The sequence below is a fragment of the Taudactylus pleione genome, unplaced genomic scaffold (genome assembly GCF_031769625.1).
Source record: "Taudactylus pleione unplaced genomic scaffold, aTauple2 ptg000381l, whole genome shotgun sequence".
NCBI lineage: Eukaryota > Metazoa > Chordata > Amphibia > Anura > Myobatrachidae > Taudactylus > Taudactylus pleione.
The window spans coordinates 4,076,436-4,103,064 of NW_028284782.1; the positions used below are offsets into that span (position 1 = coordinate 4,076,436).

Genomic DNA, 26,629 nt, shown 5'->3' on the forward strand with positions numbered 1-26,629 from the left:
CATACAGTCATATGTCAGATGAACGATGACCAATTTAACGATTTTTACCAACGATTTGAACGATTTCAGACAGTATTAAAATGAATGAAATCGTCACAATCTGACTACAAACACAGACGATGTCCGATATTGTTATCGGACATGCAGGAACGCATCATTCATCGTTGCAGGCCCACATGTCAGATTTTCTTTCAGATATGAATGATTTTTAAAATAGTTATGGTTCAGATCTGACACAAAATCCGACCGTGTATACGGACTCTACAATCATCAATACAATGAATCATAATTGAAACAAATTAAAACATAGCAACTAAATACATATATCCAAGATAAAAAAGAAAAACAAATAGGTGCGCTATCTGTTCAGTTGCTGTCTTAATATAAAAACCTGCAGCTGACAGCAGAGGGGCTTCTGCATTAACCCTCAAAATGTGGAAAAAAAGAGAAAGAATTGAGGTATCTGCGCTGGTGATTATATAAATATATGACACCTTGTTTATATAAAAATTTATGTAATTTATTCAGTAGTGAACTGCAGTTCAGTATAACATACACACATATAACAGATAATTAAAAAATGTTGCCACAAATAATGCTAACAACCAGATAAATAGGATGGTTGTTGCAATGGTTCCCAAGGGCTAATATGTAGCCAATAAACACAGTCCAGCAAATGGCAATAATGTTGCTATAAGAAGGCCCAAAATAGGGAATAAGATTCTGGCTATTCAGTGTCACACATCGCTCACATCCCAATGTATAAAGTCCAGTGACTGCAACTCCTAACCCAAGGGCTCACAGGAGAAATATAGAGCGGCAGTGGTGTATGATAAAGTCACACCGTTCAGGCGACTCCTGCCCGCAATGGGATGGATAGCAAAAATCTGTGGATAAAGGTGTAACGTACCAGATGCTGATGTATAGCAGATTGGCACCACGGGACCGGCTCCCAGACGTACCGCTGGCAGAGGGACACCAGCCCGTGTGGAGGGGGCACCAAAGCCAAAAAGCCCCAATGGACGATAGAGACAAGCGGCAGCAGATGCGTGTCTGTCCTGGACGGCACAGAGGCCCGGCGGCTGAGCGGGATGAAGTCAGATGACCGCTAGGTGAGTTTGGGCGGCTGCCGAGAGCTGAGCACACAGAGACCCAGATATCTCGACCGGAGAGCACAATAGGCAGTCACTCCAGTGCAATCCCTCCAGCACTTGGAGTCAAGAGTGTGTGAAGTAATCGGCAGTTCACTGGTTCCTTGACGCGTTTCTCCCCTATACAGGGCTTTTCTCAAAAGGCAAGCAGCAAGCAGATGGAGATATCTGAAAATGCCTGCGCACCGATGCTTCCCATCCAACCTGATGGAGCTTGAAAGGTGCTGCAAAGAGGAATGGGTGAAACTGCCCAAAAGATTGATGCCATAAGCTTGGCACACCTTATTCAAAAATACTTAATTGCTGTCAAAGGTGCAACAACAAAGTATTGAACAAAGGTTGGGAATCTTATGGTATATATGTATATTACATTTACAGTCCAAGATCAGTTTATAATTATTATTCCAAATTTGTGTGCATTAATGTTATTTCTCATTGCAGATTGTGTTCATTTTCCCCAATGCCACTATCTAAGCATTTTGGCAGAGCTACATTTTTGTACTATTATCAAAAATTGTTAATTTGGAAAGGTATTCTTAAATGGCTCATTTGTATCAAAGTACCTTTAAGCAAACTAATATCCACTAAATTATTTCATATTATCCCTACAAAATTTTTAAACGTTTCTCAATCTACATGTGCTTCCTCCAATAACTATTATCAGGATATTCAAAGAGGAAACATTGTAACAGTATTGTAACATTCTATTCAATAAAAGTTTGTAGTTTCAATAGTCTAACTTGTCCCTGTAACTAGGACCATTTCCCACTTAGCTTATTAATATCTTCACATTCTTAGTTAGTATTACACCATATTGATTTAACAGACACACAGCACAGGCCTGCCGATGCGCGTTTCACTGAGAAAGCTTACTTTAATATAACATTAATGCACACCAATCTGGAATAATATTTATAAACTGATCTCAGACTGTAAACGTAATATACATACATATCATTAGTGGTAAAGGCAGGATAGGAGATCCTGAACAGAATTTAAAAGCCTGAAATATATAAATATATAAATATATATATATATATATACATACACACACACACACACAATATTATGCAGTCAGGGGAGGAAGACCAATTAATCCACTGAATTTTAACAAATGCTGAATTCAATAATAATAACAATCAATAAGTGGAACATATATCCAGACTTATTCCAGTATGGTATAATATTTATTGTAATAAGTGGAATATATGTTATCAATATATTGACTGGAGGAGTCAGGATATCTGTGTGGAGCCCTATATACTAGGCTTTACTTTACCCGTCAAGATTGAATATTGTGTATTTACTAGTTCCCGTATGAGCAACTTGAAGAAAATATTATAATTCCCACTTTCTCATTACCTGTGTGACCTAGAGTCTAACCTTAATAATCCTTTTATATATTACGTAGCAATAACAATACAGACGCACAGCAGGGTCAACTTTATTTTATTGCACATAATTTATTACATTTCTTATCACTACTTCTCTATTTTTTAACCTTTATTTCACTGGCTTATGTCCTAAAGATAAAGGACATTTTTAAAGTATACCCAATAAATGTTAAATTGTTATTATAAATTAAGATATATGTGCGCAGCCTAAAGGACAAAACCTTTTTCCTCTTTTGTATCTTTGACGTATTACTACTCTTGTCCTTGGTAGCACACCTGAATGAAATCACAATTTATTTTTGATATTAATACAAGTTTTCCCTAATCATTGTTACAGGTGTGTGCAGATGTATATATTCCTTTGTATTTGTGAGAAAAAAAGTCCAAAAGGTAAGAAATAATGCGTCTGAATTGTTCTCCAATGTTTGAATAATTTACATCCATGCACCGATGTACATTAACTTAAATGAATATTATAGTAGGTATTACCGCCAGCCGTACGGCCGGCGGTTCAAATCCCGACAGCGGAAGCACGCAAGAGGTGAAGATCCCGAATGCTAGATAATTTAAGTATCGCTAACCTAATTCCCTACCCTAACCCTCCGTTAGGGGTGCCTAAACCTAACCCGCCCTTCCCCGCAGCCTAACCCTAAGTCTACTGGGGGGGGTGCCTTATCCCAAGCTCCCCCCCGGGGATGCCTAACCCTAACCCTCCCTTCCCCTAGCCTGAACCTAACCCTCCCGGGGTGGGGGGGGGGGTGCCTAACCCTAATTCCCTCTGGAAGCCCCAAAACCTAACCCTCCCCTCCCCCACGCAGCTGTCCGCACCCGGTGCCCGACTTACCTTCGTTCGGTATGCCGGGCATCAGTCTTCCGGCGTACAACTAATGACATGCGTTGAGTTTTCGACACATCTTTAGTACCTTACCGGGATATGACAGTCGAGAAGCCGGCGGTCGGGATTTAGACCGTCGGCTTTCTGAGTACATCCCTTATAGTTCCATGTAGATGATAAAAGAACAGTACCAATTTTATTCACAGTGTGAATTATAGTCGCTTGTAACAGCACTATTATATGGGCTGCTACACCAGTAATATTGTGCACAATATAAGATGACCTGTTTGATGCATCTCCCGGCTTACATCTAGCTGAAATGGAGGGCAGTGTCCGGAATGCCGCTCCGGAGGGGAGTATTCGTCGTGTGGAGGAAAACTTGGTCTCCAGTGTTGGAGTGAAACCTCGGGCCTTTGGGCACCAGGGAGATATTCGTGAAGGTGGTTGCCTAGTTTGGAGCCGTCCGAGTGGCAGCGGCAACTGGTAATAGACCACAGTATTGCGTGGACAAAACTCTGTGTAGTGAAAAGAGAAATTAGGTGGTCTAACGCTTTTCTCGGCCTTCGTCAGTCTGGCCGTTTCCTTGAGGAGGTAGTCTAGGACATCAAGTGACGCTGCCAGGGGGCACATGGCTGCCTGCCCCCCGGCCCAGCCCAGCCCACCCTGGATGCTGCTAACTGCTGCTGGACCGTGATAGACTGGTTGAATGTCTACGGTCGACAAATTGATCGCGCTTGACGTTTTGGCCACCCTGCCATAGAGGTTTGCGGATTTGTTAAACAGTGGTTAATGGTCTCAAATTTCCAGAGGCAGTCCTTTAAAGATTTGTCTCTTGGAATTGTCCTTGTTTGAGATATCTTGAGCAATGTATTTTATAATATTGGTAACTATGTTATTATTGGGCAGACATCCTCTGTGGAGCTCAGGGCCTAATTCAGACCCGCTCGCAAGCGGACGCTCGCAAGCGGGTCGAGGGTGCCCTAGTGCGCATGCGAACGACGGAGGGAAGCTCCGTCGTGAGCATGCGCGAGACCCGGCGAGCGACGAGGAATCCGTCGCTCGGGGTCTCGCACCAAAGGGGGCGTGCTGTCGATGGTGAGTGACAGCACGCCCCCTTTGGTGGGCATGCCGGGGGCGTGGCTGCCAGACGGAGGCGTTCCCATGGGAACGCCTACCGTCTGGGTCCCGCCCCACTGACATCACTAGTGATGTCAGTGGGAGTGATTTTGGCTCTGATAGAGCCAAAATCACTCCAGGGCTTGCAGCAGCGAGACCCTACCGCAGGGTCTCGTCGCAAGCCCGATGGTCGCGATGGTCTTGACCATCATCATGGACGCTCGCTATAGCTGTGGATGGTGCACCCTCTTATGAAAAACACAGAAAATGTACTAAGAAAAAGTTGCAGGTGGACATATCCAAATCATTTCACTAATGCCAAACAAATCTAATCTACATTTTAATAAAACAGTGTAGGTAGTTTGGGGAAGTAGTCAGGTTCCCGACAGTCACGACGCCGACGGTCACAATACCGACAATGACATCCCGACTCTCAGAATCCCGACAGATTGCTCTGTAGTTTTTCGCCAAAGTACACAACTTACGAAAAATTGTTGGGGTAATTAATTATTGGGGAGTGTCAAAAGGGTTCTGAAAGAAATCCCCACATTTTTTGCCAAAAATAGGGATTTTGCTTTTTTATTCTCCTTGTCTGGATGGAGGACACTTTTCGCCAAAATTTCTACTTTTTTTGTCGAAAAACGTCCGTTTTCGTCACTAATTGGAAACGGCCCATAGACAGAGGAGATGAGCATTTCCAATTTTGCGCAATGGCCGATCTGGCTAATAATCGAAAAATTGAAGATCATTTCATGAAAGTAAAAAAAAGGTTTACTAGAAAATAACAATGCATTTAATTATTACAGTGATGGCTTGTAAAAAAAAAATGAAGCACAGACACATCTCACTGTTAATTACCGGCTCCAAGAAGGTACGTGCAGTAGAGGAGCAAAATATATAGGCAGGTCTGCTGTGTGATTTTCCGGCAGGGCTGGGCGGTACTCCCTTGCTCCGTCGTAGCATAGACGCCATGAGTGGAACCACGGGGAAACACGTCAGGCGATTCATGTAGAGGCTGCGGAAATCACCTGATGTGCTTTACTGTGGCTCCACCCATGGCATCGATGCCACGGGGGCGCACACGTCAGAGGTCCCTTCCTCCTAGTTGACTCGGCAGAAATTGAGCTACCAAAATTAAGACCGCAAGCTCGTGAGCTACAGGTAGGAGACCACTAACCTAGAGATATTCATCAGAATTGGACAAATCTGAGGGGTATATATGAAAAAGAGCTAGGGAAGGCGAATCCTGGAAATGGCCATTAAGAACTTTATAGGCCAGGGCAAATACCTCAGGCCATAACGTTTGTATTATAGGGCAACTCTAAAAGACATGAAAAATATCTCCTGGCTCTGAACACTTCCGCCAACAGAATTGCGACTGAGAGGGCCATATCCTACGGAGTTTAGTCGGAGTAAAATACAGCCTAAGTAGCAATTTAAACTGCATCTCCAAGTGATTATAACATTTAGAAAATCATGTGCAGTTAAGTAAATCGATTCCCATTGCTGGATTGTGAATGTGACATGTAAATCTGATTCCCATTGTAATTGCGTTTTAGATTTAACGATAGTCTTTTTCCATATATAGGGAGTTCCAGAACCGTATAGCACCTCTAGGGTTACCAGGCGACAGTTTGTATAAAATGGGGGGTGGGGGAAGGCTTAAATAGCCAGATATTCTAAGCATACTAGAAACCCAATGGATTATGCACATATAGGTAGAAATGAAGGGGAAAGGTTATATTGCATCTGTAGATGGGAAAATGGAAGCATGGAGTTATTACATACCACCTCGGCAATTGTGTCAACACCACATGTGCGCCATACCAAGATACTCAGGTCCGGCATGAAATGGGGAAGAGCAAGGAGGGCGAATGTGCAGGTGGGTACAATTAAACATTAAGGGGAGACTGTAGTGGCATCCCACGCTCTAAGAGAATCCAATATAGCTCTTGGGGAATCAGGAGATAGGGTTCAAGTTTAGGAGTCCAAATCAATTCTGACAAACGGAAGTGTGGTAAGAAGGCTCTTTCCAAATCAATCCAAGGTTTTGAGTTGAGGGGTAAGGCCCAGTCACTGATCTGAGCCACTAAGCATGCCTATTGGTATAAGAGGCCAGGGACGTCCAGAACTCCCAGATGCCTAGCTCGTGTTAAGCGGTGGTAATAGAAAATATTTCTAATAAATGAATGGAGATAATCTGTACTTAAAATGGAGGTAAATTAATTTTATATTCTAGAACAAAAATGCACATTTTCTTTATAACTTAAATACATTTTTGACCTGCAGAAATTTGAAAAGGTACTGAACACACTGAAAGGGACGTTACAAAGTAAGCACTCAAAATTGGGAATAGAGCAGGAATGAAATTGAGAAAGAAAGTACAGGTTGAGTCTCCCATATCCAAAATGCTTGGGACCAGGGGTATTTTGGATATCGGAATATTCCGTATTTTGGAATATTTGCTTACCATAATGAAATATCTTGGGAATATGACCCAAATATACACACAGAATGCATTTATGTGTTATATACACAGCCTGCATGTAATTTTATACAATATATTAAATAATTTTGTGGCTCAAACAAAGTTTGTGTACAGAAAATAAATTAATTTAATGTTTCAGATACACCTTATACACACAGCCTGAAGGTAATTTTATACAATATGTTTAATAATTTATGCCTTAGACAAAGTTTGTGTTCATTGAACCATCAAAAAACAAAAGGTTTCATTATCTCAGTCATGGCAAAATAATTCCGTATCGATGTAGAGAATGTAAAAGCAGAGAGAGAGAGAGACTAAAGGAAAAGAACAAAACATCACAGGATCTGGAAAATTAGCTGAACAATGCAAACTAAACAACAAACAAACATAAATAGGAAAATAATTCAACAAATTGGTTTGCTGTCTTAACAGTAGAAACGTACGAATATAGGCATTAAACAAAGAAACTGACGAATTCCAGAAGAATGGAGATAAATGCTGCAAACAATAAAAAATAAAAAAAAGTACATCTTTACAGAAAAAAAATGTTTATTCATTGGCATCATTCTCTGCCACAGTGGTTGGGGACAGGTACTCTTACCGTTTACCACATACACAAACTAGGGACTATATTGTCTATAGCCAATTAATGCACCAGTATATGTTTTGGATTGTGGAAGAAACACATTTGAACCGGCAAGAGAACAGTTGGAAACTGCAGCACTGTGAAGTAGCCATGACAACCACAGTGTACTGTGCTACCCAAAGCTGTTCAAACCAAATGAAAAAACAAATATATATATATATATATATATTATATAAAAAATAAAAATAAATATAGGTGCAGTCAGAGGGGAATTACTGAGCCACTTATTGCCTATGGTTACACATTTCGCTCTCGTTAATATAATTTGCCTATAGCTCTGGCTTCAAGAAGCCTGTGGTGCATTTTATGCTTACATACCATTTATTTCAACCTAAGTCCGGCAGTTCCAATCAAATGCCGACACCGGAAGAACAGCAACAGCAGATCCCGACAGGTACGTTTTTTCACTATCCCTAACCCTCTCCCCCCCCCCCTAACCTTCCTTTAGGGGTGCCTAACCCTAACCTCCCCCTGTAAGTTCCTAAACCTAACTCCCCCTCCCCATACCCTAAACCTAACCCTCCCGGGGGGTGCCCAACCCTAACCTCCCCCTGGGGGTGCCTAACTCCCCCTTCCTCTAGCCTGACCCTAACCCTCCCGGGGGAGTGCCTAACCCCAACTCCCCCCCGGGAGCCCCTAACCTAAGACGCGGGTTTCCGCACCCACCGCCCGGCTTACCTTCGTTCGGTATGCCGGGGCGGATAATGATAGGCGTCGGGATTTCGACATCTATCATTAATCCCATGCTGGGGTTTGACAGTCGGGAAGCCGGCGGTCGGCATTTCGAGAGCCGGCTTCCTGACTACATACCTTCATTAGTTAATAATCATGTTTACAATCTCCACAACTGTCACAATTACTATCATCAGTGCTGTTTTCTATGCGAAAAGTGCCAGTCCTCACATAAAGTTACAGGTTCATACAAGACTTCTAGTAGTTTCCATACAAGACTGCAGACACTTATTTTATTAATTTCTGAATTGATTTCACTCATTTCTTCCTTTTATTTATAAAGCACCAACATAATATGGAATGCCAAGGAAACACCAAACAGACACAACTTGGCAGTCCAATAGGGCCAGCAGCCTACCAATAAAGTTAGATTAATTTCCACACCTGTTCCCAAAACCAAAACCCAGCAGCACAATCCCACAAAAAAAATGCCTAAATCTGAAGTTTGGGGTTTTACAGCAGATTCAATTCTACCCGACTCCAATTTGAACAGAACCTCGGGGAAGTTATACACTCTGCAAAATACACAAAAGTATATGTAATAAGAAGGCCTATGAAGTAGGGTCATAGAGATTTGCTAGGACAGTGGTAAATTGACTCTCGAGAATGTTTTGAGGGGCACTGGTGGGAAAAGTCCCTCTCCTACTTGCTCCACCACTCACAGAGGGCATCCCTTTGGTGCACTATACAGTATATACACTTTTCAAACCAAAGAAACTGTGTGGCCTGCATATCCCATGAAGTCTCGGCCTCTGGTGAGTGGGCCACAATTAGTCCTGCTCACAGTCGAATAACAGTTTGAAGCATGTCTGTGTCTCCAGACTACAAATTATTACCCTAACCTAAGCAAACTAGCTTCAAAATATGAATGAGAAAAGTCAGTAACAGTTTTTGTTACCCATCTATGACTTTAGTACATATTGTAGCCTATATGTTGTTACCATGGTGAAACACATCTGGAAACTTTCTTAGACACATATAAATATATTAGAAGCTATGTTCCACAAAGAAATACGTTGCCTACTCCTGTTATACAAAAAAATCCTGCACAGGCACATTTGGGGAACTTGTGCACTCGAGTTCTGCAAATAAAAAATAAAAAAAAAAAAACACATGACAATAAATCTAAAAGGCATTTCCCACTGTCATAAATCTGTGTATATTCAGAATTTCGACATGGACGGGAGTTCAACACTGAATATGTTGACGCCCCCAATGTTGAAAATGACAGAATGTCAACACCTGATTTTAGGGTTAGGCTTAATTAAAACCCCCATTGTTAACATTATGTAAATGTTGATATTCAGAGCATGTCTGAACATTCTGAACATCAACTTCTCATCCCACATCTCATAAAGCCACATGCAGTTTTCCATCTTTATTACTTCCGTTTGGAGCATAGGCTAAACTTGCAATATAGGTATAGTGGAATTATCGGATCATTATGGATGTACTAAGCATCACATTGTGGATGCAGTACATTCCGGCGTTAATAACACCACTATGTACCTTCCAAAAAGAGCTGTCCTTTGCGAAGAGGGGACTTCTGGATTTATGAGACAGAAGTACTTCTGCTTGGAGGGATCCGCTTGGAACCCTCTCACAGCACAACGCAAAAAGAAGCCTGTGCATTACCCACTGGGTCCCAGTTTCGGAATGTGGTCAAAACTCTGAAAATGGACTACACTTCAGCCATTGGTGTGTATTCATTTTTCATGTGTGGGGGGACGGGGGACGGGGGGGGGGGTTATGAGGGCTGCTGTCTTTGTAGGCGCTGTGTGTGTGTGTGCTCTGAGAGACGACGTGGGGGGAGGCGATGGCGCGGCTGAGAGACGTGGGGGGAGGGGGAGGTGATGGTGCGACTGAGAGACTACGCAGGGGGGAAGCAATGATGCAGCTTGCGGCTGAGAGAAGACGCAGGGAGGGAGATGATGGTGCGGCTTACGGCTGAGAGAAGACGCAGGGTGTGGCTGAAAGTCGCAGGGGGCACAAGTCTGGTTGAACCGCTGTTGTATGATGAGGACCTTATTAAAATTCCTACACAAACAGGCATCTTCCGGACGGTGTGACCAACATGAATATGGAATACCAACTGAAGACGAAGTCGTCCCAGGGAAGATGCATTTCTATAGAGGCTCCACATTGTGAGAAACCACCGTATAGGTATGGTGCATATAAAATGGAAAGGAATGTGACAAGAAATGGGTGGCGTTCCATGTTGACACGCCCCATTTTCAGTAGCCACGCCCCTTCCAGTATGTAACCACACCTATTTTTGGGGAGGGGGGGGCACAAAATATGTGTTTTACTTTATGGTGGGGGGGGTGCCAAAATTAAACTTGCCCTGGGCTTCGAAGACCCTTGTTACGCCACTGGCGCCGATCACCTACCGATATATATCGTTTGCCGTTAGCTCCAATAAATAAACAGTAGCAACAAAGAAGAAGGGTATTTTATGAGTATTGTACAAGGTTTTTTGTTTGTTTTTCCCTGAATAATTGACATAAAATTAAAAGCCCTTTCAATAAAATCACCAAAAAAAAAAAAAAACTCTGTATGCTCCAACAATATATTTGCTAGGGTAGATTAAGACACTACAAATTAATTCCCAGGAAAACTGGGAATTAAAATCAGTCTGGTCCTTATCACTATTTTATTTACTATGGTTACCGCTGTCCTGTAAAAATCAGACACCTTCTTAATCTACGGCAATAGTGAATAACCTTACCCTGGACGCCAGGGCTGCACTGATCCCCGATTTGATATATGGGCGTCTCTAGGGGTGCAGTGGCTCAATGGTGAACTGCTTTTGTTTGCTCGCATTCAGGAACAGTTTCTCCCCTAGAGATTTATATAAATACCTACAGTTGCGACACTGGCTACAAAGCCTCCACCTGGGATCACAGGCATTAGTAGCTGCCCTAAAGTATATTCTTGAGAAATGCTCTTCCATGGGGTCTAAGAAGGGCATTTCCTAGTGGTATACTTTGTTATTAAAGCAGTTCAAAACATGTCTCTCTTTCAGCATTATCGAAATGGGATGCGGATCTGTCTAGACCCCCCCCCCACCACAGAAGATGATTGAAGCTCTATTTCAAACACGTTTCACCTTTTCTAAATGTGTAGCTCATGCTGAAATGTTTTATAAACTTATCCATTGGTTGCACTTGACCCCCGCTAGGCTGCACAAAATATGGCCTATCTCTAGTCAATGCCAGCGTAATTGTGGTCAGGTTGGGGATCTTTGTCGTCACGTCTTTTGGGCATGTCCAAAGCTTGGACGTTTGCGGGTGTCATGCTTTGGTGTTAATTTCAAAAGGTAACAGTGATTAATGTAACCCCATATGCTCTTTTAGGATTATTTAAATTTTACCAGGGGGATTAGGACTCTGGGGACAGATAAATGATGGGACATATTTCAATTGCCACTACGGCCCTCATTGCTCACTGTGGTTCGGGTGGAATGACTATACAGTTTTCTCTAGAGTGGCTGTAGAGAAAGTGGGTACTTCATTTATCTCATTAACTACCTAGGGATTAAAGTTTTGGTTTTAATTCAGATTTAGTTTTATTATTATTTATATACAATTTTATTTTATGTGTATCACTATTTGCTTTATGTTTGGTTTGTGTATTTGTATGTACTCTGATCCTTTGGTCTTCAATCACACACACACTACTTTTCCCTCTGTGTTTATTTTATTTTTATATACGCTATTTTTAGATACTATTTAAGTTGCATGCATATTGTTGTATTGTGTAATTTCAATGAAAATTCTACTTTTGGAAAAAAATAACAATTGTTGTGGTCTGGAATAAAAAAAAAAAATTGTTCACCCATGAGAGGGGACGGACTGTAGCATGACCCACAAGATAACATGTTTACCCATGCACAGCGCTCTCTCCTTTGACAGGACATTTAAAAGTCACAATTTATATAACTACATCAATGTTTGAATTGATAACAGATGTTGAATGAATGACTCAGAATACTCAGGTGTGCCCTGCAAATCTGTGATCCTTCTAATATAAATGACACAATGTGCTGCAGAATGCATTTTAGAACAGAGAATTGTAGGGTGTGAGAATTCCTTCAACTTAAAAGGGGATAAAGCCAATAATATGCAAGGGTGTGGAGAACAGACAATGATTAAACATAAAAGCTGGCTGATACTTAGGTTACAAAGACAGGAGTAAATATAATTAGCATGTAAAGGGTCTCCATAATAATCAGCTGTCGTGGTACTATATAAAGTCATGTAGGAATCAGTTCAACATTTCTTATAAACTTATACTCCTTTTACACCAGAGCTAAAACCCGTGTTATTGCAGGGTTATCCCGTGTAGCTCCTTGGTGTAAAAGGGGACAGGGTTGGATTTCCGGGTCGAGTGACCTGGTAATCCAACCCAGGTAACTTGCAGGGTTTAACATGGGTATAACCCGTGAAACCCTGCAGTGTAAATGGCGCGATCCAGGTCACGATGACTTTGAGCACGCCGGCTTCAGTGTCGCTTGGAGATGACGTCAACTCCAAACATCCACTTCCACGCCGGAAGAGCCGGGTCACTGCAGACCCAGCTCCGGTGTGAACGGCGCCAACTCTGGAACTTCATGGGTCGGCGCCGGCTAATTTCCGGATCTGATCCGGTTTGGAACCCTGGACCTGATTCAGACCCACTCGCTAGGATGCGTTTGCACGCAGCCAGGGGATTGTTTGCATTCTTTGCATGCGTTCGCATCGCAATGCGCGTGCGATAACCAGTGCGAGCAATCGAGAAGCGTACGCTCGCTGTGCAAAGACAGCCCCGCTGAATGAGTGACAGGAGAAGCCGTTTGAGGGTGGTGACAAGGGCTGGCCACTAGAAACAGGGGAGTGGAGTTGCGAATGCAGGCGTGTCTGAGCGACTCAACGCCGTTTCAGAGGCGTGAATAATTAAGAGGCAGTATCATGATACACGTCATTTGGTTGAGTTTCACACTGAAATCACTCGCAGTGCTTGCGGTAGGGTATGGCCAGCCACAAGCGCTGCGATAGCATCCGATGGTACTTAATGTTCCGATGGTTGCATACACTTCCTGGAGATGACGTGCGCAAGTGGGCGTCTTATGAATAGGCTGGTGGGCGTCTGCATACACAATGCGATTGCACGCCAAGACATAGTGGGCATGCTAATGCCTTGCGATCGCTTGCCTTGCCGAAATAGGCATATGCATCTAGAGTGCGAACGCATCTACCGAGCGGGTCTGAATCAGGTCCCCTGTTCCAACCTCCGGGTCAGACCCGGAATTTAAGTATAAAAGCAGTATTACAGAGCTGTGTTATGTGTATAAGCTCTATGCAACCAGAAGCATTTGCATTAGGACTCTGCCTTTCACTTGAAATTACTTTACCCTGTTTGTAAGTAATATTTATGTTTTAAGGAGCACTTTGGAGACAGCTGGATACATTCTCTATCTCAGGTTAATTAATGGGAATCATTTCAGCAGCTAAATGTAGGGAGGTTAGTTAGGAATGAGTAGAGGGAGTAGTTAGGGTTCCTGTCTCACAGTATGAAAGTAGGAGTAGATTAGCTGCCATGTCCCACATGAATTATGAGAGAGAAGAGACAGCTAAGTCACATGTTCCAAAAGTAGTATGTGACAACAGAATGTGTTGGCAGCTAGGTGCTATGTCTCATAGTAAGTATGGGAATAGTGGGCAGATAAGTCATATGTTACAGCAATCGCGCAGAGCAAAATCATTTGTGGGTCCCAGGGACCCCTAACTTTAAAAAAATTGGGGTCCTACTCCACTGTTTTTGGGTCCTATCACATATTATGGGGGGGTGACAGTAGCTGGCAGTTGGGACAGTGCTGGGGGCAGGCGGCAGCTGGAGTAGAGCTGGGGGTAAAGACAGGGAGAAGTTGGAGAAGAGCTTGGGGTAGAGGGGAGTAATGGCAGGCAGTGCTGGGGGTAGGGAGGGGGTAAGTGCAGACAGCAGTTGAGACAATGCTGGGGGGCAAGGAGGAGGCATGGGGCAGGCAGTGCTGTGGGTAGGGAGAGGGCAAGGGTAGCAGTATATGTGCAGTGGGCATCTGTGCAGTATGTATGTGAGCAGTATGTATATGTGAAGAGCTCTGACAGTGAGGGGGTTAGTATTGCAGGAGAGAGTGCTCGCTGTGAGGGTGTCACAGGGGAAGAGATATGGTGCTGATGCAGTCCATTTAGATGGCCCTACAGGCTTTCTGTAGATGCCAGGACGCAACGTTAGTAGTGGTACAAGAGTAGTGTCAGCACAGGGTCACAGCCTCTTAATATGAAGCTATTTCCTCGGATCACAGTGGGAGAGGCCACAGTGGTACAAGAGTAGTGTCAGCACAGGGTCACAGCCTCTTAATAAGCCATTTCCTCAAATCACAGCGGGAGAGGCCACGGGTGACCACGGGAGAAGCAGTGGAAGGGGGAGGCAGAGGGTGACAGAGAGGCCATGGGTGACAGCTGGTGAAGTCTGGTTTGCTGCTACACAACTAAACTATTTTAGTATAAATGGACTCCCCACCCCCCGTAGACACATACACAAACACAATAGCGCAACATGGGGTCGTACATCGCATTCCCTGATCGAGTGAATTTTCTGTAAGATCTGGGAATGCGATGTACGACCCCACGGGAGTGCACACAGGACGATATCATGCCCATACACGGTATGATATAGCAGCTATATCATGCCAATCCGTCGGAACGGCTACTATATCACACCGTGTATGGCCGGCTTTAGGCAAAGACGTGCTACAGGTGGGGGTGGGGAGAAAGTGTTACGTTAGGGGGAAGGATAAGTGTGTTAAGTACAGGGGCATTTGTTTAACAGAGGAGTGAGTGAATAAAATGTGTTCTCAAAGAGATATTAATTTGTGCCACCATCAAACAAGTACAATCTCAACACCCCACCCACCCCCCTTTCCTGGTCACGCACACACTCAGACCCGGGTTCTTGACTTGTACTTGCCGAGAGATGCCTCAGTACAGTGCGGCCTCAGTAGAGTGTGGCATCCCGGTAACAGGTGGCAGTGTGACATAGTAGCAGCAGCGCTGCTGCCCTCCTTGATCCTGCGTCCAGAGGAGTGGTGGTTGCGCGGAGAAAGAGAGGCAGAGGCAGTCTCCAGGCTCGGGGATGAATGGCACTTGTGACTTGATCCGCAAGGAGACAGGAGAGAGAAGCCCAGTGATGTCACGTGACTGAGAGGCAGAGGTCTCAGGCAGTGATAGGATAAAAAGACGCTGCCGCCAGCGGTGATTGTTTGGGGACTCGGGAAGACGCTGAAGTAGTTATTGGCCGGTTGCTACACAGCGCGTCCTGCAGGACCCGCTCACTTTTAAAAACTCCCTCACTGCCTATTGTGTGTATTTTGCGATCACTGTGTTACAGTAGTAGTATGATGGAACAGTGGACCTGATTCAGAGCCACTCGCGAAAAGCGAGCGCTCGCTCTGAATCAGGGAGGCCGCTTTTTTTAAAAAAAAACGGCCTCCTGGCCGCTCGCTGAGCTCTGGGTGACCACCCACAGCTTTTGCAAGCGGCCAGGTGATGGTCGCGATGATCTTGACCATCGGGCTTGTGACGAGACCCTTGTGGTAGGGTCTCGTCTGTCGCAAGCCCCAACGAGCTTCCAGCTCTAATAGAGCAGGAAGCTCACTGCTGAGATCACTGGTGATGTCAGTAGGGCCACCCACAAACGGCAGGCGTTCCTTCAGGAACACCTCCGTTTGTCCAGTCATCCCCCCTCCAAAATGGGGGAGCTGTCGATCAACATCGACAGCCGCCCCGTTTGTAGCAAGCCCCAGAGCGAGTGAATTTCTCACTTGCTCCGGGGGCCGTGCATGTGCAATGCCCCACCATCGACCCGCTTGCGAGCGGGTCTGAATCAGGCCAGTATGTGTGGGTAGTTAGGTGCTATGACTCATAGTAAGTATGGGAAGGGGGCCGATAAGTCATATGTTACAGTAGTAGTATGACAGAAGTAGTAGAGGGGGCAGCTAGGTGCCATGTCTCACAGTAAGTATGGGTATAGAGGTCAGATAAATCACATGTTATAGTAGTAGAATAGGGGGGGAGGCAGCTAGGTGCCATGTCTCACAGCAAGTATGGGAATACGGGGCAGATAAGTCACGTTACAGTAGTAGTATGGGGGGGCAGCTAGGTACCATGTCTCAGTGAGTATGGAGATAGGGGGCAGATAAGTCATATGTTACAGTAGTATTAGGAGAGAACAGTATGAAGGGTTAGCTAGGTACCATGTCTCATAAAACGGAAGGGGATAGAGGTCAGATAAGTCACATATTACAGTAATAGTATGAGGCAGCAGCTAGGCGCCATATGTCACAGTAAGAAAGAGGATAGAGTTCAGATAAGTCACATGTCACAGTACAGTAGTGTGAGGGGGGACAGCTAGGTGCCAAGTCTCACAGTAAGTAATGGGATAGGGGGAAGATAATTCATATGTTACAGCAGTAGTATGAGAGGACAGCTAGGTGCCATGTTACATAAATCACATGTTACAGTAGTAGTATGAGGGAACAGTATGAGGGGGGAGCTAGGTGCCATGTCTCACAGTAAGTATGAGGATAGAGGTTACATAAGTCACATGTTACAGTAGTAGTATGAGGGAACAGTATGAGGGGGAAGCTAGGTGCCATGTCTCACAGTAAGTATGAGGATAGAGGTTACATAAGTCACATGTTACAGTAGTAGTATGAGGGAACAGTATGAGGGGGAAGCTAGGTGCCATGTCTCACAGTAAGTATGAGGATAGACGTTACATAAGTCACATGTTACAGTAGTAGTATGAGGGAACAGTATGAGAGGGAAGCTAGGTGCCATGTCTCACAGTAAGTATGAGGATAGAGGTTACATAAATCACATGTTACAGTAGTAGTATGAGGGAACAGTATGAGGGGGGAGCTAGGTGCCATGTCTCACAGTAAGTATGAGGATAGAGGTTACATAAGTCACATGTTACAGTAGTAGTATGAGGGAACAGTATGAGGGGGGAGCTAGGTACCATGTCTCACAGTAAGTATGAGGATAGAGGTTACATAAATCACATGTTACAGTAGTAGTATGAGGGAACAGTATGAGGGGGGAGCTAGGTGCCATGTCTCACAGTAAGTATGAGGATAGAGGTTACATAAGTCACATGTTACAGTAGTAGTATGAGGGAACAGTATGAGGGGGGAGCTAGGTGCCATGTCTCAGTAAGTATGAGGATAGAGGTTACATAAGTCACATGTTACAGCAGTAGTATGAGAGGACAGCTAGGTGCCATGTTACATAAGTCACATGTTACAGTAGTAGTATGAGGGAACAGTATGAGGGGGGAGCTAGGTGCCATGTCTCACAGTAAGTATGAGGATAGAGGTTACATAAGTCACATGTTACAGTAGTAGTATGAGGGAACAGTATGAGGAGGGTCTAGGTGCCATGTCTCACAGCAAGTATGAGGATAGAGGTTACATAAGTCACATGTTACAGTAGTAGTATGAGGGAACAGTATGAGGGGGAAGCTGGGTGCCATGTCTCACAGTAAGTACGAGGATAGAGGTTACATAAGTCACATGTTACAGTAGTAGTATGAGGGAACAGTATGAGAGGGAAGCTAGGTGCCATGTCTCACAGTAAGTATGAGGATAGAGGTTACATAAGTCACATGTTACAGTAGTAGTATGAGGGAACAGTATGAGGAGGGTCTAGGTGCCATGTCTCACAGCAAGTATGGGAGATAGGGGGCAGATACTTTATGTTACAGATACACTAGTAGTAGTATGAGGGGGCAGCTAGGTGGCATGACTCACAGTAGGTATGGGAGATAGGAGACAGCCAAGTCATATGTTGCATTAGAAGTATGAGAGAACAGTATGGGGCAGCTAGGTGCCATGTCTCATAGTAAGTATGGGGATAGGGGACAGGCAAGTCATATGTTACAGTAGTAGTATGAGAGGGCAGCTAGGTGCCATGTCTCATAGTAAGTATGGGGATAGGGGACAGGCAAGTCATATGTTACAGTAGTAGTATGAGGGGGCAGCTAGGTGCCATGTCTCATAGGAAGTATGGGGATAGGGGACAGGTAAGTCATATGTTACAGCAGTAAAATGGGGGAACAGCATGAGGGGGTGGCTAGGTGCCATGTCTCAGAAAGTATGGAAGATAGGGCAGACAAGTCATATGTTACAACTTACATTAGTAGTATGAGAGAACAGTATGATGGGGGAGCTAGGCACCAAGTCTCACAGTAAGCATGGGGACAGGGGGCAGGTAAGTCATATGTTATGTAGTATTAGGGAACAGTATGTATGAGCTGCTAGGTGCCATGTCTCACAGTAAGTATGGGAATAGGGGGCAGGCAAGTCATATGTTACAGTAGTAGTATGAAAGAAGTAGTATGAGGCAGCAGCTAGGTGTAATGTCTCATAGTAAGTATGGGAGACAGGGGGCAGATACTTTGTTACAGAAGTATAGGAGACAGGGGGCAGATACTTTGTTACAGATACAGTAGTAGTATGAGGGGGCAGCTAGGTGCCATGTCTCACAGTAGGTATGGGAGATAGGAGACAGCCAAGTCATATGTGATAGAATAGTATGATTGGGCAGCTAGGTGCCATGTCTAACGTAAGTATAGGAAATAGGGGGCAGATACTTCATAAGTTACAGAAATAGTGTGAGGGGGCAATTAGGGTAACATTAAGTATCGGTCACAGGAGACAGCAAAGTCATATGTTACAGAAGTACTATGAGGGGGCAGCTTGGTCCTATGAAAAGTAAGAAGAGTCGGGGTTACAGGGAGTGATTAGGTTTCTTGTATTATCATATGAATGAGGTCGCACCGGTATTTCCAGATCCAGAGAGAGTGTAGACACAAGGGAGATAGAGAGGTAGATAGAGATACAGGGGACACATAGAAGAATCCCATGCCCTATCTTACAGATAAAAGCCACAGAGAGAGGAGAGTACCGGGAGTGACATAGGCTTACGAAAAAGACGGTATAACAGCGTTACCTACATAGATCAGACCATGAGCCGGAGAGCGGGTGACCATCCCCATTTCCTGGAGCCAGTCCCGGCGCCCATCACATCCTGAGCCGCGCTGTCACACTGAGCCAAGTCAACAGCAGCAGTAGCCACCGAGATCCATTATAGGAAAACTAGACTCTCGCGAGAGAGAAGCACATGGTCACATGACAGACCTTCCCATCACCATGGCAATTTGAGGCCACAAAAAAAAAAAAACCCAGTAAGCCGGAGGAAGTGCTACCAGCACGTGATGATGGCATGCTGCTGCCCCCCTGCTTCCCGCACACTCCTGTGACTGTCACATGTTACAGATTAAAACTTTCTTTGTAATTGTCATTAAAGTCAGTTATTGAACCACCATAGTGTTTGCACAGTGTGCAAACACTATGGTGGTCCAGTAAATGACTTTAATGACAATTACAAAGAAAGTGAATGTCCTGGAGATAGCAACTAGATGTAATTTTAACATACTCGTTCAAATTAATAATTTTTACCAAGATTACTATATTTTACTCTAAAAAGGAAAATAGAGCAGAAAATAAATTTTTGTTTAAAGCCTTTTGATGGGTACATAATTATGCACGAAGATTACTGGAGTAAAAAGACCTACGGTGACTGATTATTTTTTGAGGATTTGGATTTACATGTTTTCACAGTTGGACATTTTGGCCATCTATATGTATCAGTGGATTGTTTGCACAGTGACATTGTAAGTGCTTCATTGCTTTGGATTTCTTTTTTCATGAATACTGCGAACATTCTGTAAAAGTTATTCCCATTTGGAGCGCATAGGAACATTTCTTTTTGTTTTGACATAATTATGCAATCCACGACAGATCAGACCGCAGATCACACTGTTTATACAATCCTACTGCAGACCTACTCGCAGATTCTACATCCATTCCTCGCCCCGCATATTTAATGAACCAGCACAAGGCTCTTTGGAGCTGGCACTGGTTCTAAAAATATGAGGAACGAAACAAGTAGGGGTCCCCCATATTTTTAGAACCAGCACCGGGCTCCACTAGCAGGGGGGTAATGCCAAAGCCAGGGGACACACTTGCCGGGGACCCCCGACCGAAGCATTCATCCCCCTAACTGGTCAGCCCAGGCCGGGGATTCCTGGGGAATTGGGGATCCCCCAATAAAGGGAAGTCCCCTCTTCAGGGCACCCAAGGCCGCTGCCACTACCGCGTCCCGCCGCCACCATTCCCACCGCGTCCCGCAGCAGTGTCGGACGGTGCAGGATCCCACACTGCCGCCACACTGATGGTGTGTTAGGCTGCTGGGAGCAGAGATCGGCCACCAACTCCGGTCTCCGCAGCCTACACACTACAACATTGGTCGGCGGTTGGGTCTCCTAGTTTTTAAGCATGTTTAAAAACCAGGAGATCCGATAGGCGACCAGGATCTGGTCTGCAGCACTGTCGGCGGGTACACACTTGTCCAATGTCGGGCAGACCCGTCAGTTGGGAGTCGGATCTCCCGAAGATTGGACAATTGTGTACCCAGCTTAACTACTCTAACATATAGCTGCATGTAAAGTTGCAAACTAACGGCCCACAGTAAAAAGTCCCATCTGCATCAAAACACAAGAGGGGTTTCTGTATGTTTCCATAACGTCGACATGAGAGTGTCGACTTGCTCATAATGTTGACATCCACCATGCCGACATGCTTAGCATGTTGACATTGACCATGGCGACATTAATAAAATGACATGATTAGAGTATCAACAAAACGGGTTGGGTACTGGATGCCGGCGTTCGAGATACCAACAGTCATAATCTTGACTCAAGCAGGTAAGTGTCCTAACCCACCTTTCCAGCAGCCTAACCCTCCCCCCCTGCAACCTAACCACCCACCACGACCAGGCAATGTCACATGCGACCGCTGGAGCCTGCATTTTGGCCATACACGCTGAGCGATGCGGCCGATATGTTGTTACGATTCGGCAGGAAACATCATATCGTGCCGACATCTTCTCAGTGTGTACCCAGTTTAACAATTCCACCTCCTTGTTACTGGATAGGTGCTGCAGTGGAGATGGAATGTGGTGCTCATTGAATACAGTCAGGCCATGTTCTTGTAGTTGCAAAGGAAGTATACTCATAGTACTGTTTTTCCTATTAAAAAAGGAACGGAGACTAAAAGATGTAACGTGTGCATGTGCATACTATGGCGCCTCCCCAACAAGTGTGCCAGTGAGGGGGCGTGTCCATCATGTGGTGGCAAATTAAAGAGAAATAAAAACAAACATCAAGGGCAACAATAATAACTGTTCTCCGTTATTGATATTAATCAGGCCTAAGTCTGTAAGCAAGGGAAAGAGTTGTTACCTCACTACAAGGCTGTGCATTGTCAGATGGCTGATGCACCCAGTATCTCCTGTATGCAATCCCAGCTGCAGACCTCAACATATCTATAATGGGTGCAGGGTGATCGGGGAACACGGGCCCCTGGGTTCAGGGGGGCCCCACACCGCACACCCTGCACCCATAATATTACTTACCTCTCCGGAGTCCCACATCGGCGCGGGGATCCGGCGCTGCAAAACGTCGTTTGCGCATGCGCAGTACAGGGAAAATGGCCGCCGTGGCCATTTTCCTGGTGACCTGTGCATTCATTATAGACTCTGGGCACACTCTAGTGCCCAGAGTCTATAACTCCGGCGCTGGCTGCGCATAGCTCAGTGCGCTGCCGGGCGGAGAGGAGGGGGCCCATATCGGAGACTGCACACGGCCCCCTCCTCTCTAGAAACGCCCCTGGATTTTGCATTCGATTTCAAATCGAATTTGATTTTAAGAAGGGATTTTGTGTTCATTTTCTGAAAACCCTTCCAAAATCGAACCTCAATTAAAATCGATTGCAAAATCGAACTCTGCTTCCTCATTACTTCCTATAAGGACCAAATGTATCACATGCACACAATGGCAGAACTAGAGAGTTGTTTGGCCCAGGTGCAAGAATATGCTTTGGGCCCCCTCTATACAGTGCCCCCAGTAGTGCCCCATATACAGTGCCCCCAGTAGTGGTCCCACTATGTACTGCCCCCAGTAATGCCCCTTATACAGTGCCCCCAGATGTGGTCCTCCCTACGCAATGCCCCCAGTAGTAGTCCCCCTATGCATTGCCTCCAGGAGTAGTCCCCCCTATGCAGTGCCCCCAGTAGTAGTCCCCCCTATGCATTGCCTCCAGTAGTAGTCCCCCCCAGGCATTGCCCCCAGTAGTAGTCCCCCCTATACAGTGCCCCAGTAGTGGCCACCCCCACTATACAGTGCCCCCAGTAGCGACCCCCCTATACAGTGCCCCTAGTAGTGGCCACCTCCCCTATACAGTGCCCCCAGTAGCGCCCCCCCTATGCAGTGTCAGTGCCTGTGCCCCTTACACACACACACAAAGAAAAAAACACACAACTTACCTGAATCCCCAATCCGCCGCTGTCCGCTCCTCCCGGCCCTCTCTGCAGCTAATGTGAGTTTGTCTGTCTCTCATTGGCTGCTATTACAAACACACCGCCGCCGGTGGCGGCGATATGTTTGCTGCTGTGTAATACAGACCACTCTCACTGCGGTCTGCACTACACTTAAATACTGTGTGGCCCAGGAGACACTGGCGGCGGGTGCAGCAGCACTGTTGGATGCGATTGGGCGTATGTATACACAAATTGGCCGCTTGCTAAGACGTGGTGGGCGTGCTTATGCCTTGGCGAGCGTTCGTTTCCCGTTGCGTGACTTTTACAAATTTGCATACGCATCCAGCGAGCGTACGCAGATAGCGAATGGGTCTGAATCAGGCCCTGAGGGCCAACAACCTCAATTTGTGGTATTAAATTGACAAAAACAAATACAGTTGAAATAGTTGGCAATAAGTGTAGCCCTAGTTTGCCTTCCACTTTCTGTGCTCACATAGGACCTGATTCAGACCCGTTAGCTAGCAAGCGGCCACTCGTTGCAGATGATGTTCGCTAATGTGCGCGTGTGTATAATTCACAGTGCGCGTGCGCAAATAGTACGAGCGATTGGAATGGGCTCGCTCGCTCTGCCAGGACAGTCCAGTGGAATGAGTGACAGGAGAGGCCGTTTGTGGATGGTAACAGGGGCAGGCCAGTAGTAACAGGGGAGTGGAGTTGTGGGTGCAGGCGTGCCAGAGTGTTTCAACGCCGTTTCAGAGGCGTGCAAAATTAATAGGCAGCATCATAGTACATGTCACCTGTAAGATTTTTATACAGAACTGCTCGCAGTGCTTGCGGTAGGGTACAGTCAATCGCAAGCACTGATCCGATGGTTCCCGATGTACCGATGGTTGTATATACTTCCTGGAGATGACATACGCTAGTGGGCAGCTGAAGACAGGCTGGTGGGCGTCTATAAACACAAAGTGATCGCTCGCCAAGACATAGTGGGCGTGCTTATGTCTTGTTGTGCAAGCGGATACCTTGACGTCACTTAGCTGAATTTCCATACGCTGGGAGCGAGCGGCTGCAACTAGCGAACGGGTCTGAATCAGGTCCATAGTCAGTTGTTGATAACAAAACCTCTGCCAGCTCGCTGTCTATTGCATAATCTGGGGAGAGTGATTGATTTAATGCGAGATTATGCAATAGCCAGCAGAGTAAAATATTAGACACTTTTGCCGGATTATATAATAATATGCCTCCCGATTTATCAATACACCTGAACTTTGGGCCTGATTCAGACCCGCTCACAAGCGCACAGCGCTCGCAAGTGGGTCGACGGTCCCCCACTGCGCATGCGCTGCCTCCGGCGTGCGCAAGCACGACACCCGTCCAGCGAAGGCATCTCCGTCGCTACGAGTCTCGCTATAAAACGGGGCAGCTGTCGATGTTGATTGACAGCTCGCCCCGTTTTGCAGGCGGGGTGGCTGCAAAAATGCAGGAGTTCCCTTAGGAACGCCTGGCATTTGTGGGCGGCGCTACTGACTTCACTAGTGATATCAGTAGTGGACTTCCTGCTCTATTAGTCTATGAGTTCCAGACTTCAGGCTGTAATTGCCTGCAAAGGATTTGCAACAAAGTATTAAAAAGTGAAAGTTAGATGTAGGATTGTTTAGTTTGTCCCATTACTTTTGGCCCCTTAAAAAGTGGGAGGCAAATATAGAAACCGTTGTAATTCCTAAACCGTTCACCTGATTTGGATGTAATTACCCTCAAATTAAATCTGAAAGTCTGCAGTTAAAGCACATCTTGTTTGTTTCATTTCAAAGCCATTGTGGTGGTGAATAGAGGCCAAAATTTGAAAATTCTGTCAATGTCCCAATATTTATGCAACTGACTGTATATCTAAATATATATATATACAGTATGTGTGTATCTTTAGAGAGAGATAATATATAATTAGACATACAAAAGTTGGGTGAAGTTAAATTTAAAAAAAAAAAAGGTGCGGCTTTACACTGATTGCAATCGCATCATAAGCAATTAAAGGGTACATCAAAAGATCAGATGAGAACACACGACTCTGGCAAGTAATCTCGATGGCCTCGTAGGATGACGACTGCGTCCGACAGACTGCTACATGTGTAGTCATCGCTCATTCTGTTACGTGGTCCGGTAGGTGTGTTTTCATAGTCAAGGGTGTTTACCCGCTTGCGCTGTGCGTTGCGAGCGATCACTAGATTTGCATTTTCTCGCTCGAAGCAGATGCGAGCGATCGCGCCTTAGCGACTGGCTCTGAATCAGGTCCTCAGTTCCTGTGTCTCAGTACAAGTTCATCCCTGCACATCCAGTACATTCCCGGAGCATCTTAGTGTATTCAGTTCCTGTGTCTCAGTACAAGTTCATTCCTCTGCGCTATTTCTAGTGTTCCCTGTGTTAGTTATTTTCCTGTAATATTATTTCAGTCTTCTGTCACTCCGAGGTACCTGTCCAGGGAACCACGACCTGCTCACTTGGTGCGGCGAAAAACCAAATCCCAAATGGAGGGGTCACTGGAGAAAACCACCAAGTGAGTTAAGGCGCGTACACACGGGTCAATTTTTGGACGACTGAATGATAACGACGTTGTTATCATTCAATCATTCAAAAAATCGTTCAGTTTCAGGGCCAAAACGATGAACGCCAACTACCAATGCACGCTCCCGTGTGTAGTTGGTAGTTGCCATTCATCGCCCGAACCTCCTGTCCAACCTGACGATAAAGTCAGGTTGAACATGTTCGGGGATGAGGGAGGGAGCCCGGCACTGAACGAAATTTGTTATTGATTTCGTTCAGTGTTGTGCTCAGTGTTGTTGACAACACTGAGCACACCCCTGGCGGGGACACACCGGACGATTTTCAGACTCCGAGCCTCTGGGCAGGTATAGCCAAACCTGGGTTTGGCCGCAATTAGGAGACTTAGGGCCCGATTCAGACACGGACGCTTGTCGCCCGTCTGCGCATGCGTATGCGGCAAAACACACATTCGCGAACTAGTCACTGCATCGGGGAATCGTGCACTCGTAGTACACAGACTGGACCCTACTTTGAGTGACAGAATGTGCCATTTGTGGATGGTAACAGGGGAAGGTGCTTGTGAACGGGGGAGTGGTGCTGCGAATGCAGGCATGTCTGTAGTTTTATGGGTATGCATAATTAGCATGGAAGCATCATTGTACACGTCACTTGGTTGTATTTCAGCCTGCAGTGATCACAGTGCTTGCGGCGGGGTAGGGTCTACCTCAAGCGCTGTGTGCTGCTCCTATGGCTGTCGATGGTTCTTATTAATCATACACTTCCTGACGTGTGTTAAGAAAGAAGAGTGGGCATCTTTATTCCAGCGTGCGCTCACTCTGCCGTCGCTCTCTAAGACATAGATGGCGTCCTTACACCAGACAGTGCGATCACTGAATTTGCATATCTGGATCCTTTTGGCAGCAAGAGAGCGAAGCTTAGCATCCGGGTCTGAATCGACCCCTTAGTCTGTCTTCCCCATCATTGTTCTACAATTATCCAAATCACCCCGGTACTTAACCTCAACAGAGGTATTTTTAGTGTCCGGTTGTGACAGTTTGATCAGCCAAAAACATGCAAGCTGCCGGGTTTCAGGATCAAGCAAGTTTTCATGGATTACTTTCCCGAGTAGCAAGAGAGCGAAGAGAGCAGCAAGAGAGCGAAGCTTAGCATCCGGGTCTGAATCGACCCCTTAGTCTGTCTTCCCCATCATTGTTCTACAATTATCCAAATCACCCTGGTACTTAACCTCAACAGAGGTATTTTTAGTGTC

General features: G+C 45.4%; 1 protein-coding gene across 1 annotated transcript in view; it reads right to left on the reverse strand.

The window, feature by feature from the left end:
- ATP7A (ATPase copper transporting alpha) overlaps nucleotides 1–19,579 on the reverse strand; it is a 152,387-nt gene extending 132,808 nt beyond the window's left edge. The window contains exon 1 of the mRNA XM_088445554.1: nucleotides 19,397–19,579. The gene's annotated coding sequence lies outside the window, so the exon portion shown is untranslated. The remainder of the gene's footprint in view (nucleotides 1–19,396) is intronic.
- Between the last annotated feature and the right edge of the window lie 7,050 nt (nucleotides 19,580–26,629).